Source organism: Prinia subflava, chromosome 1 (genome assembly GCF_021018805.1).
Source record: "Prinia subflava isolate CZ2003 ecotype Zambia chromosome 1, Cam_Psub_1.2, whole genome shotgun sequence".
In the NCBI taxonomy this organism is placed as follows: Eukaryota; Metazoa; Chordata; class Aves; order Passeriformes; family Cisticolidae; genus Prinia; species Prinia subflava.
The window spans coordinates 125,257,455-125,271,287 of NC_086247.1; the positions used below are offsets into that span (position 1 = coordinate 125,257,455).

Here is a 13,833-nt window from a genome sequence, read left to right on the forward strand (position 1 = left end):
TGAATGATCGTATAGGATCAAGTGAAATAAGGTGAATTGTGTGAGGACAGTAGTGAACACAATATTGATGCAGAAATAATGTAAGTAACTATCTTTCTTTTAGTAAGCTACTAAGTATTCTAGAGACTAACAGTCTAGCCTCACATGTCCAAGTGTGAAACTTCTTAAATAACATTTGTAATTTCCACTATTGCATAAGACTTCCTTTTGGTATTCCTTGTTATTAAACTCCCCAGTGATACACCTTAGGAGAAAAAATGTGGATAAACAGAACTTTTTTCATCAAGACTGTTAAAAAGCTATTCCCCTGCTCCTACCAGCTGTTCTAATGTCACATCCCTACACATGGCCTTTCCTGGACTATTTACACAGCAATATCAAGTTACTGAAAACCCAGAAGTAAGCAGCTGAATCCTGTGTCACTTGAGACCTGACCCTGCACCATTCAAGTCACCGAAAAACTTCCTGACCTCAGGATCAGGGCAGAGTATTCTCTGTATGAAAACAAAAATGATGCAATATTTACTGCAACTCAAGCTTTGGTAAGGTACATTGATTAAAAGGAACAGAGTTGCACAATTGCTTATTCCTGAGAGTGGCTAACATCGCATCCTTTCTGGTATAATAAAATCAGAGCATTTTGTTGACATTGCAAATGCTGACAGTTAAAGCTGTAACCTGTACTTACGAGATACAAAGGACTCGGGACACTTTCTGTTGTCTTTGTTGTCCACTTTTCTCTCAGATTTGAGGGATTAAGACATCATTACTTAAAACATTGTCTAAAGGAGGTAGTTGATCAGATATTTTGAAGCTTTTTACAGCCAAATGTCTGTTAGCTTTCAGGAATTTATGCAGTGTGATAAGAAACTACTAAACTGCATGGCACTAAAGGTAAGAGTTGTTTGGATTTTTTCTTACTTGCTCTTTAATGTAACAAAAAAATGTAAGTCCTAGTAATGTAGTTAATCAAGAACAATAGTAACTCTCAGAAAATACTCAAAGCATTGCCTATTATATAAACTATGTTGCCCTTAGTTGAAGTTTTACTTAAAACTCTGGCTCCTGAAATTGTGTGAATAAAGAAATATTTTTGCCTGCTAGAAAGTTCAAAATCTAAAAGGCAAACAAGATTTTAATCAGTAATATTTTAAAACATTTTCCCTCTTAAAACACCCTAGTGATTACATGAGGCTTGACTCATGGTTTTTAAGGACTTGGGATTGCTAATGGTGAATGGGAAAATCTATTCTTGGTCTACCCTTTTTCCATAAAACCTCTGTTTCCGGCACAGGCGTACACAGTGCCTTTGAGGCAGAGTTTTGCTGGGTTTCCTGGTCCCCTGCTGGTGTGTGACCAGCAATTCAGTTTGGAATTCAAACAAAGCAGGCCACAAGCCGGCTCTCGAAGGGGCCCTGACCCTCAGTAGCTCTCAGCACATGCAGACCTCACCACCATATGCCCTGTTGCCTTCCAGCCCCAGCATATAGGACAAAGCAAACAAGAGATGTATTGTGGACTTCAGGATTTTCTCTTTCTATTGGGAAAACAAGTATCAAAATGCCACATTTGAAACTCAGGTACGTACCCCAACATAAAGCAAAAATAAGATGTCCCACATGCTGGAGAAGCACTTCCATATTAATATCGAGGCCAATGGAAAGCTTGGCTCCATTCTTTGTCTTTTTTTGCACTACCTATGGAAAACAGCAAAAAGATGTGGAAACACTGAGTAAGAATGAACTGCTGAGTGTCCTTGTGTTTATGGTTTGGCACAGAAAAGCGATACAAAATGAATTCTCTCCACCCCACCCCTTGCTTTATTTTTACTGCTTCCTCCTTTATTCTTTCTCGCTCTAGTGCTTATTCATCTTTGTAAAATATCCTCTGCTTTCATGCCTTAGGTTTGTTATGTGTGGAGGTATATAGTGGTATATTCCATATCCACAAATATTTTACTTTATTATTTTATTTTACTTTATATATTTTATTTTTATTTTTTATTTGATGAGAGCCAATACTTACCTAAAGGTGCCTACTTCCTTTACTGTTCTTATCAGTCAACAGGCTGATATCTTCTAATATTCAAAAAACACAATATGCTGCTCATATGTTGTTACTGTTATATTTATTTCACTTGTATTTGCCTGGCTTCCTCTAATGATTCATTTTCTATTTAGATTCCAGTAACATGGCACTGTCCTTTTCCCAGTTTCTACTCCCTCTGCTGCTTCCTTGTTATTAATTCCTTGTGGTTACTTTTTGTCCCTTCAGCACCATGCTTTAGCTGTCACTGTCTCTTTGCTCCAGAATGTACCACTACAGTTTTTGTGGATCATTTTCTTACCTGCTGATTTTAATGGGATAGAGACAGACAGCCCAGTAATAGCAATGTTTGATTAAAAGGACATTAAATTAGTAAAGAAAATAATGGAAAATTTTAAACACTATGGAATTTATGGTGTTTTCTGCTACTTACATTTTTTCCACAAACCTTGAAAGTAAGTACTTATCAGCACATAAATTACAATTATAGATGTTTGTCAGGAAAGAAAAATACAGTAAGACAATTGAACTACAATTTTTAGATCAAAGAATAGCTTATTACCTTACTGAGTGTGATCATGTCTTGCTGCTGTCTGTCTGCACTGAGGTCATGGGCCTGTTATTTGAAGATAATGGCATTACTCTTTTGCCTCACGTAGCAGCATTTGTGATTTCAGATCCACCAGCCCTTTACCTTCTCTCTGCTCATGACTCATGGCTGACTCACTACCTTTAATCATTCTGAAAGCAAAGATATTATTTTTGCTCTTCTTTTAATCACAGTGCAAAAAAAATACTTTGAGGGAAGGAAAAGTGTTACATACTGCAGCAGTGTAGGTATGTACCAATGTACTTATTTTTGCAAAACCTCAGGTATTCACAGTTTTCTATCTATGACCATAAATGAGATTTCACAGTGATGTCTAACAGAGGAAAGCCTGATGATCAGGGATTGGTGAAAGAAATTAAAGGCAAGTTTCTGAGATTCTGAGAACAAAGTCTGTCATCGAAGGTCAGATCACCTTTGGTTTTATTTTATATATTAATTATTTTATCCAAAATATAGCTGTAAGAGAAAAGTAATGTCTTCATGATTTCATGGCCAATAGTAAGCTATATACTTGAATACATTTTTTATTTGCTAACAATATCCCTATTATTCATGAGAAAGTCTATGAGTGTCTCATGCCTATAGTTTATTATGGTTAATTATGCCTGATAATTGGACTGTAGTATATGTGTAAATGTCCTCATTAATGAAGAACAATTATCAATGATTAGTGCTACAGGAGAAGAATTATTCTTCAGTATTGTTTTCCCCAGGTTTTCTCCCTGCAAGAAAGCACAGTGGTAGAGTTGGAATTTAGCTAACGTAGTCCTGGGTATCATAGGATTGTGAAAACTTGCTGTATTCTACTAATGCCTTCCTCCTTGCACCTCCTCATAGAAACCTGTGGCATTTTTCCCAAGGAATTAACCAGCTCTTAAGATGCTACATGCAAAATAACTCATCTCTGAGTACAGCTGGGAGACATCTGAGCATTGGCAGAGATGGGCATTGTGCAGTGTCCAGCAGCCCAGTCAAGGTGAGGTGAGCAGTCTCCTCAGCATTTCCAGGCAGGGATGCACAGCTGGACCTGAGCAGCAAAACTTGTAGGGCAAGAAAGGAGCACAGGTTATCGCAGTCTCTGCTGGGGTGGCCAGGGGGATGTGTCCTGGCACAGGGACAAGCCTGTCACAATTGCAAGCCTGTCAGGCACAGAAATTAACAGCTCAAAGTCACTGTCATTCAAAACAGAAATTTAATAAGAGCAGATATGATAGAGGAGATGGTCCACAAAGAGTTCCTATAGCCTCTTTGTGGTCATGGTTGTTGTTATTATTCTTTCTTTGAGCTTTTCCTATGTAGGAGTTTCTCTGTTACACTGTGCCTTGGATAAGTGCAAAGCAAATGGGTTTTCTCCTATGTATCAGGGATTTTTCTGACAATATTTGAATAAAGAGGATGAAATGGTATGCTGGTGCATTTGAGAACTTGACATATATTCACAACACAAGTCTTTATGGTCCTGTCAGATTCTACTGCACTCATATGCAAGATAATGAAATTAAGATAGGCCACTAGACTTTGTAGCTGTGATAAATACATCCACTAAAGAGGGTAATTTAGTACATTTCCTACTGTAATATTCTCTTCTAGCAGAATGAATATACGGGGTTGTATACAATGATTGTGAATCACCACCAGAAACCACTTTTGCTTAGTGGATGCTGAAGTCCAGTATTTTAAAAAATTTCTTTCTTTTGAATTTTCGGCATGAACAAATTTCAGGTAGTATTTCCTCTTGATAGTATTTCACAAACAATAAGGTTATAGGCAGTGTAACACAGTAGTAGCTGTGAAGTTAATTTTTGTAAGTCCATTGAAGAAATTATCAGAGATGTCTTCTAGTCAGATTTTAGAGGGGAACAGATGACTGATAAGTGTTAAAAAAGGTTATAAAATATTAATCAATATACTATTAATATATGTAAAAGCAACTCAGCTTTTTAGGTTCTGTTGCAGTCTGAGCTCAGTGAATTTTGCCAAAAAATGTGCACCGGGATGTTTTTGTTTTTTCTGGAAGAATTTCTGGAACTTACGGAAAATGTAGTTATGTAGTCTAAATATACTCTGTGGAAAATATTCAACTATAAGGTCCATTTTCCTGTTGAGGAGATCTCAGGGAAACAGAATTAATAGTGCCTGAGTCCTTGAGCTTGTCTGGTTAGCAGATATGCATTTGGTTTATAAGATGTAGAGATTTATGTCTGAATTCTGACACAATGGGATATGTAGATGAAGATTTGTGTTTTCCAGAAGGTAACTGATCTCCAGTAACTGCAGTAATTTCTGGGTACCTGCGGTCATAAAATCCATGTTTTTACTGACTATATATTCAGCAGACAGTAAGGTTAAAAAGGTGCAAAATAATAACACTACATGGCTTTGTTTTTACTTAGGTTCACTTAGGAAACAGCTTCTTAGGAGAAGTGAGCTACAATTATGTTGAAAAATATTTTTCCTTCATGGTTTCTGTTTCTTATTTGCTTATCTGAAGAAGATACGTTGATTTCTTAAACTATGCATTAAAAGTCCTGCTAAAATTTTCAGCCTTTCATGGCTGTGATCATCGTGAACTTGACATTTTATTTTCTTTATTTCTATAACAAGTATGGAATCACAGACCCACAGAATATGCTCAATTGGAAGGGAGCCACAAGGATCATTAGAGCCAGCTCCTGGCCCTGCAAAGTCACACCGTTTGCCCAAGGGTATTGTCCAAAAGCTTCTGGAATTCTGTCAGACTGGTGCTGTGACCACTTCCCTGGGGAGGCTGTTTCAGTGCCCAACCACCTTCTGCGTGAGGAAACTTTTTGTTATATTCAAACTAAACCTTCCCTGACAAAGCTTCAGGCCATTCCCTCGGGTCCTGTCACTGGTCACCAAACAGAAGAGATCAGTGTCTGCCCCTCCTCTTTCCCTCACAAAGAAGTGGTAACTGCAGTGAGCTCTCCCCTCAGTCTCCTCCAGGCTGAACAGACCAATTGCCTCAGCTGCTCCTCATACAGCTTCCCCTCACGGCCCTTCACCACTATAGGCTAGGTAAAATTCTGTACTCCAGATGTGTGAGAAACTCTGATTATTAGAATCCTGTTAATTATTTACTGTGCTATGGCAATTGCTATTGGAGAATGCTGCTTTTGGCTTTGCTTCACCTGGATTTTTACAAGGTTTCTCTGCCTTTCTGACACCTCCTATAGGGGAGGAACACAAATGGGGAAAGCCAGCTAGGCTGAAGACCCCAGTACCATCCCTATGAATGCATTACCTATGGAAGATTGTTTTAAGAGTCAAGAGGGATGCTGTACACTTTAAGCCTGCTTTCTGTCTTCCCATTTTACAGCATCTCTGGAGGTAGTCACTCAAGTAAACTGCTTAGACACACCATGTGTGAATACCTGGAGTCTATTTTTCTTTAATGAACTGAGTCTAACGTGAAGAGAGCCTTGCAGATAAATTTCCTGCTGTCAGTAGAACATCAGAGAAGATTAATAAGAGATGAAAGAATAACTCCTCCTCACAAGAAACAGCAGGTAAAAAGCAAATGGAAAAGGCACTTGCTGTGTTCCCTAAGAGCTAATTTTAGATTATGTGTACTCAAGTCATATAATTTCTGGTGGGAAGAAACCTTGCAACCTGTAGAGTGTGCACGTGTACTTGGTGGTCTCCAGCATACCCCAGTGCTTATACCTTTTGGAGGTTCCCATCATTCTAAATCAATGCTGGTCTTGGAGTAAATAACATGAAAATAGGCAGAGGAGAGAGAAGCAGTAGCTTGGTCTTATTCCTACAGCATTTCACTAAAAAGAGCCTGAGCTCTGGCTGACATAAATTGGGTAGCTGTGCTGACCTTTGTGTTGGTTGTTTTTTCTTCTTGTCTCATTGAATTCCCTCACATCCTAAGCTCATTAAACTGTGGCCCAGCCAAATTGTTTTAAAACATGGTTTAAAAGGTAAGTGCAGTGGCATATTGTAAATTCTGTAGCTTCAGGCGTAATTTTTTTACAAAGACATTTGTATTCCAACACAAAGGTTCTCTAGATTGTAGAGACTTCTACAGACTTCTCTTTAGCAGAACTGTTCCAGTGTTCTGCATCTTCAAATTAATGCACAGGTCTGGGATTCTAGACAAAGCAAGACAACTTCCTACACAAACAGTGGGGATCTAGGCTGGGTAGGTCATCCCGCAACAAATTATTTAATTCTTCTCTGTCATCCTTCAGCTATTTGCTTGTAAATAGACTAGAAACTTTTGGGGCATATTTGTTGCTCAAAATAACTTCAAACTGGAATAAGGTTCACAAGCAAATCATGTGGAGCCACCAATATGGGAATTGTTTGCACTGACATCTTGTGGTACGTTTTAGTTTGGGGATGGGTTCTGAAGCAAGGACAAACTTTACAAACTTGCACCAGTGAAAATACTTTACTACTTGTTCAAAATGACATTCACCATACAAGCTTGCAGAGATTTATAGGAAAAGCCACAAGATTTTTTTAAAGATGGAAAGCCTCCCATTCCCAGGTGTGTTCCCAAGAACTAGGGGCTACATGTTTATTTATTTATTTATTTAAAAATAAATAAATAATCTGTTTTAATTTTTAAAGTAGCTAGTTTTCCAAGAACTACTAGACCCATCTCAGCATCATATACTAGAGGTATAGAGTTTACCTCCTCTTTCAAGCAGTATAATAAAGACATTGTTTAGAACAATGAAAAATTGCGATATTCATACAGAAAGCATGTGGGTTTTTTCCCAAAGACTTAAGGGTTAGATGAAAGAGCAAAGTATCTTCTTGGTCACTACAAAAGCTTACGTTTCTGTAGTATGGGCAAATAGCTCTGAAATCATTTTATTATAAGCTTTACTTAGCCGTTTCAAGCAGTGCTGTCATGTTTTGACATGTCATTCCAAAAGCAGTAGTAAAGCTTCACAGCAGACTTACTCCAGATGTGATCCAAACCAACAGGAAAAACGAGCATTTGTAAAACACAGCACAGTAATCTGCAAAGTGGGCTAAAGAAAAGATAGGTCATTTTTTTGAAGTTGAATGGGCAGAGAGGAAAAAACCTAACAGGAAACTGCTTATTAGCCCAAACACCCAGTAGGTTCAGTGTTACTTTCATGTTCAGTGAAACTATTAGATATTTTTGATCTAACAGTGAGGGTTTAAAGAATGAAAAGGCGTGCACTCTATGGCTGGCAGCTGCTCTCTTCCATGTCTAGCTTAATGAGTTGTGCTCTCATGCCGGGGTTTGAAGCAGTCCAGCAAGTGAGGCTTCCCTGCTGTTTCTCTTTGACTGCATTACACAACCAGCTCTCTTTTATATTTTGATAGTGACATCTATTGGAGCTTTGAAGAATAATATTTGGGGGAAAAAAATCCAAATGTATATTAGTAAAAGCAAAATTGTTGGACAGTAAAATTTTCAGTTCAAACAAAAGCAGATATATGTCTGTCATCAAAACATACACAAGAATGAAAATAGTGATACCAAAAAAAAAAAAAAAAAAAAAAAAAAAAAAAAAAAAAAAAAAAAAAGAGTAGCAGCAGTGCAAATCAGATTCAGGAAGAAAAATGTGCCTTTCTCTTTTTTGATGATGGGTGAACTTAGAAACTTCCCCAGCTGTCTGAAGTTTGTTTAGAACAAACCCATCAACTAAAGCTGTAACCTCGAAGTGAAACAAATACAAGATTTGATTGAATTCTCTGTAGATACACACTTTGACAAGTATTAACAGAGCCAAATCTAACAGAGTGAGTACAGTAGCAGAGACCTGGCAAGCCTTTCTCATGAGCAATGATGTCTCTGCTGTCAAAGGGGCACAGCCATCCAGAGTATTTGGAATGAAATTAGCTCTGCTTTGAATAAGCAAGCCATCTTCATGGATTATACTGAGATATGGCTTGTGTCTATTTAGAGCCTACAACAAGGGTCCTAGACTTTTCCAGAAGTTGTAAGGCTGATAAGCAACTAGTAAGTGGGACCAGTAGATTTACGTTGCACTAAATTACCCAATGTATTTACATTTTTTCAAATATGTATGAACAGTGAAATAGCTTTAGCAGTCAGTCCCTGGTGTCAGGGGTAGGCAGTATTGAGTAATGCTACCTCATGAAATCTTTAGGAAAAATTAGATGTGCAAAGAGAGTGTGCTGTGGCAACTCCTCAGGACTTTTTCAGGACCTTTCCTTTCTGTTTGTTCCTTATTCTCCTGAGAACTCTCAGAGTCCCTTAATGCACACTGGAGAAATGCAATTTTCCTCAAGCCACCTCTCTGCATCCACATCTGGGTCATGATGAATATCTTCATGTGAAAGTTTTATTTTCACTTGCTAGAAGTTGTGACTTTGGTGCCTTTTCCTGCCTTCTTCTTTTCTACAAAAATATGATAAAGAATTCCCTGTAAAAGAATCAGGAGGTTTCCTCCTTGCCTGAGATTATAGATTTTGCTATGGTTTTATTTTGGTTTGCGTATTTTTGCATATGATTTGATTTCAGTTAATTCTGATTTTTAAAGAAAATTTACTTTCTCAAGAAATCAAAATGTTTAAATAGGTCTGTACTTCTTGATGTTGTTTCACATATCTTAAAATTGGATTTTCCTTTTACTTGTTCTGGTATTTCTTCCCCAGTAGCAACATGGCTATAACCTAGTCACTCCATTATGATAAAAACCCACACATCAGTCAGGGAACTAGTCAGACAGGGGATTTACTATGAAATGAAAAGGTGAAGTATGATCTTAGAATAGCAAAGGTAATTGACTCGGACAATCTTAGTGCAAAAGTACTTGACAAAGCCTCAAATTACTTTGCTGTTTTCTGAACTGCTTGTTTTGCAGATTTCTATGCATAAACCCCAGAGTAAACCACATAAAATAATTTAAAATGCAGTTATTGTTTTCATATAAGTCACATATCCATTTCTCCTGCTGCTGGGTGAGAAATATTCAATTTTTCCAGCCAGAGGTATGGTCTCGATTCTTATTCGGCCTTTACAGAGCCTGCAGGAGAAATGAAATGTTAATGATGTTGTAAAGACACTTTTTATAATGAAAATATATCCAAATTAATCACACTTTTTATTTATTCAAGAGGAATTCTATCATACCTTTGGTAGTTTCAGATTGTCTGTAAAAGAATGAAATAGGAAGTAGTTAAGTAGTTTAGTTAGCATATTGTGACTTTTCTGTGCAAAATATTGCTACATAAAATAATCCTGGTTTGGGACTGTGTCTGTTTCACTTTTATGGACAATTTTCATGACATAGTTCAGGTGAGCAAACACTGCAGAGTCACTTCTCTCTGCAGAACAGTGCTTTCAAGATGATTGGTTTCACAAATGAATATAAGGAGTGAGTACTAGAAGCATAAAGCTTGATTTTCTAAGCTTAAAGATAGATATTAGGGAAAAATTTATTTAGTTTAAATGAGTAAAACTCACTAATATCTCTGCTGAGTTGTTAGCAGATAAGATCACAAGAAACAGAAGGATAGGGGTATCACAAGGGAATTTTATATATGTATCTGTATCTGTTTTCTGGTATGGCCAGGAGTTTCTAATATACCTGACTATTCTGAACCAGGCTCTGAAAAGGTATTTAGACCTCTGCTCTTCTATCATGCAGTTGGGTCCATTAAGGCTCCAGCCCGATTTGCACAGTGCTGTGCTGATAAGCTCCTTGGAACATTGTGTACTGAGAACACAGAACAGAGACATCCTGGCTGAGCCTGTCCTGTCTTATTAAAATCCACCTTCATCTCAGCAGTGACAGAGCACAGCCCTGTGCAGAGCCACCTGGATGCCTGCTACATCACTTCCCCCACTGTTCAGCCCATAGGGGTAGCAGGCTGGTAGAAAGGCACTGCTTTGAAGAAATGCTCCCTCCCAATGACACCTCAAGAGCTTGTATAAAGATAAAACAGATTATTATTAATATAAACAGAATAAAGAACATAAATACGCAGGGAAAGGTCTAAACCTAACTAAATGAATATTGTATTAAAAATATACTAGGAGTAAGTCTGAATGAATTGAAAAAAAAAAATACAACTCATCAGCAAAGAAAACGTTACCTAGGAAGCTTTACACTAGTACAGATCAATTGAGAGCTCCAAAACATTGATCTCAGAAGCTTTAAAGAAATGGAAAAATAAATTCAAGAAGTATGTCTACACATCCAAATGAATGCCCTGTTTCGGTTTTAAATTAGGAGGAAAACATAGAACATGAAAGCAAAATGAGGACAATTCATGAGTTTGAATGTATAAAAAGGAAATAACTCCTGGAAACTAAACTAAATAAGCTTAATGAGTTCAGCTTTGGGCACCCATTATTTAGTGTTCCAAAATAATAAAGATGCTTTCATCCCTGGAGAACAACAGATACTGCACTTCTACTAGAAAAAAAGAGGAAATAATTAGAGTAATTTGATGCTCATTAATCTGACCTTAGTAGAATTCAAAAGTGTTGAAGAAGTGAAGAAAAATTTTAAGTGCTCAGGTAACTAGGAAGAACAGTAAAATGCAGCATGGTTAACAAAAGCAAGGTCATTTCAGATTAAATTGCTGCCATTTCTCCATGGGGTAAGGGATAAGCAGTATATTAGAATATTTATCATTAATTTAACAATTATTGCAAAGTTTGAGAGATTGTGATAAATGCAGTAGTATTAAAGTATGTAAGGAAACAGAAAAAATGGATGACTAAATACAATAGGTCTTTTCACGGTCAAGATAAGGAAAATGATTGTGTTTTATAAAATCAAAAGTAGAAAGGGATGCTCATTAACTTCCTTTATTTTGAAAATTTACTAACATCGAACTAAGTTATAGGATGTTAAGTTCAAAAGAAAATGGAGTTCACCTACCACGTAATTAAACTGTGAACTTTACAGCTGTAGATTATTAATACAAAAAATGGTTCTGGAGTTCAAAAAGACTTGAATTTATGGAATAATTTGAAAAAATCTTTCATGGGCTATTCAATACTAAAATCATGTACTTTCCCTAAGCAGTTAGGTAAAAGGGAAATTCTGGCCTCATGCAGTTCACCTGTTCTAATTTTCCTGGATGAAGCTGATAAAAACACTGTGGGAGTTAATATTTGACTCTTAGAGACTCAGTCTTGGGGTTATTATTATTTAAATCTTCTCTAATTACCTTGGCACAGAATGTTTGAGTGCAGAAATGAAAATTAGCTGATAAAGCTGAAAGACATCGGGACATACAGATCTGGATATAGTATAATCTTAAATAAATAGAATAATAGAAATTTAATGAACTCTAGTAATGTGAACAGCAATGTCATTCACCGAAAGGCTAATGGCAATACCTGATCCTAACTCAAAGCACAAGTGGCTGAGTGTAATTGAGAAAGAATAGCTGTGTTTGCCAGTCGGTTCCAGGGGTCTAAAGGATTGAGAAAGGAGGTGGTGTGCAATGAGAAATTACTTTTTAAGAGGGGGAAGGCTTAATGCTATTTTTGCAAGATGCTGATGAGACCCTCTCCTTATTACCACAATATTAGATACAGTTTCAGTAACCTATGTGTAGAAGCAGGTGAAAAAGTCTTCTATTTGAAGACTGTAAAAGGAGTCATCTTTATAAGAAATAACCCAAAAGCTAAGAGACATTAATATTGTTTTTCTCAGGCTGTCTGTAGATTGTATGGTAGCTGGAATTAGTAGGGAATTCCTCTTGTTCAGATTGAGGACACAATATCACTTTCAGGCTGGTATAATCACCTGTCATAGTGAGGGAAGGAGTGGAAAGTTCTTGCCAGCAGGTAGTCAAAACACAACTGGGGTGCACACCAAAACCTGAGAGAATAAAAGGTCAGTTTTCATATAACCTTTCAATCCTCGGGGATTAAACATTAGAAAACAGAAGCTGGTAAACTAATTGGCAAAGAAGCCTTAAGATACAATAGGAAAAGTAATCATCAATAAATTTAGAATAAAAATTTGAAAGTAGGTGTTTAGGAATTTCTTCCTGACACAGCTGGTAAAAGTATCAGTAGTAGACTGTAGTATCAGAGGTCCTTGCCCTTCCTCTCCTAAACACAGTGATACATGCATTCTTATGGTATAAAGTGAGAGGAAGAAGTGAAGTAGACATTTTCTTTCTTGTCATCTCTTGCAAACAGAAAAGCAGAATTATCCAACTAAGTAAAAACTCACCGAGACTGGGTGTTAAGTGCAGACACCTTGAAGGCCCAACTGTGTGGGTGATGACTTGATGGAGGAGCCAAAAATCCAGAAGTAGTAGGGAATAAAGATTTCAGCTTTTGAGTGTCTTCCACCTTCTATAGTAACTGAATCACAGATGAATTGCAGAACATTCTGCATTAAAGCAACCCACAAGGGCCATGCAGTCCAGCTCTTAAATATGAATGGTCCATACGGGGATTGGACCCACAATTTTGGCTTTTGCTATTAAGAAGTATTTCCATGTATTTGTTACTGTATTTGAGGCATTACAGAGGTTTGCATAGGAAATATTATTGCTAAATTAGACTTTTTAGTGTCATCACTTGTATACATTCATATACAAGCTTAGACATTGATAGGTAACAGCAGATGTGATCAAGATAAAATATTTTGCAGATGTAATTTGGTGCTTGCAGCAAGAAGATGTGACTGACAGAAGATGCACTCATATCTACAGAGTGATTCCATCACCCTGACACCTAGCATGCTCCTCATTCACAATGGGTTTGATATCTGGTAAGTTTATATTTAAATGAGGTTTTATCTTTACTAAACAGAATTTGTAGTATTTTAACAGGTTTTATTCCACTTATATCACAGACTGTGCCCTTTATTTGCGCTGAGCAATGTTTCCTGATATTGTATTTTTCCTGATAGTGTATTTTTTATATATCTTCTGACTTGATTGATATTGATACACTTACTGTAATTCTTCCACAAACTTATCAAACTATGTTTTCTAAACTTAAATCAGAGAAACAGAGTGCTTGCTTACCAGTATGAGTCACTGTTTCTGGGTGTTTTTTTACACTGCAGTGTATCCTAGATGAATTATTTTGTTTTCTGGAAATCTTAAATAGTACTTCGTTATGTCCTGTAACTGTTCTAATTTTTGTTTAAATATTTTAGGATAACATTATTTATAAAAATCAGAGTTCTTGTCCTTTATTTAGGAAAGACACCAAC

At 36.9% G+C, this 13,833-nt stretch overlaps 1 long non-coding RNA gene across 1 annotated transcript; it reads left to right on the plus strand.

Moving 5' to 3' along the window:
* The first annotated feature begins 3,493 nt into the window (after positions 1-3,493).
* On the plus strand, positions 3,494-13,382 carry LOC134563062 (uncharacterized). The gene is made up of 4 exons (XR_010083310.1): positions 3,494-3,632; positions 5,261-5,450; positions 5,994-6,183; positions 13,264-13,382. It is a non-coding gene; the product is annotated as an uncharacterized LOC134563062 (long non-coding RNA).
* The last annotated feature ends 451 nt before the right edge of the window (positions 13,383-13,833 follow it).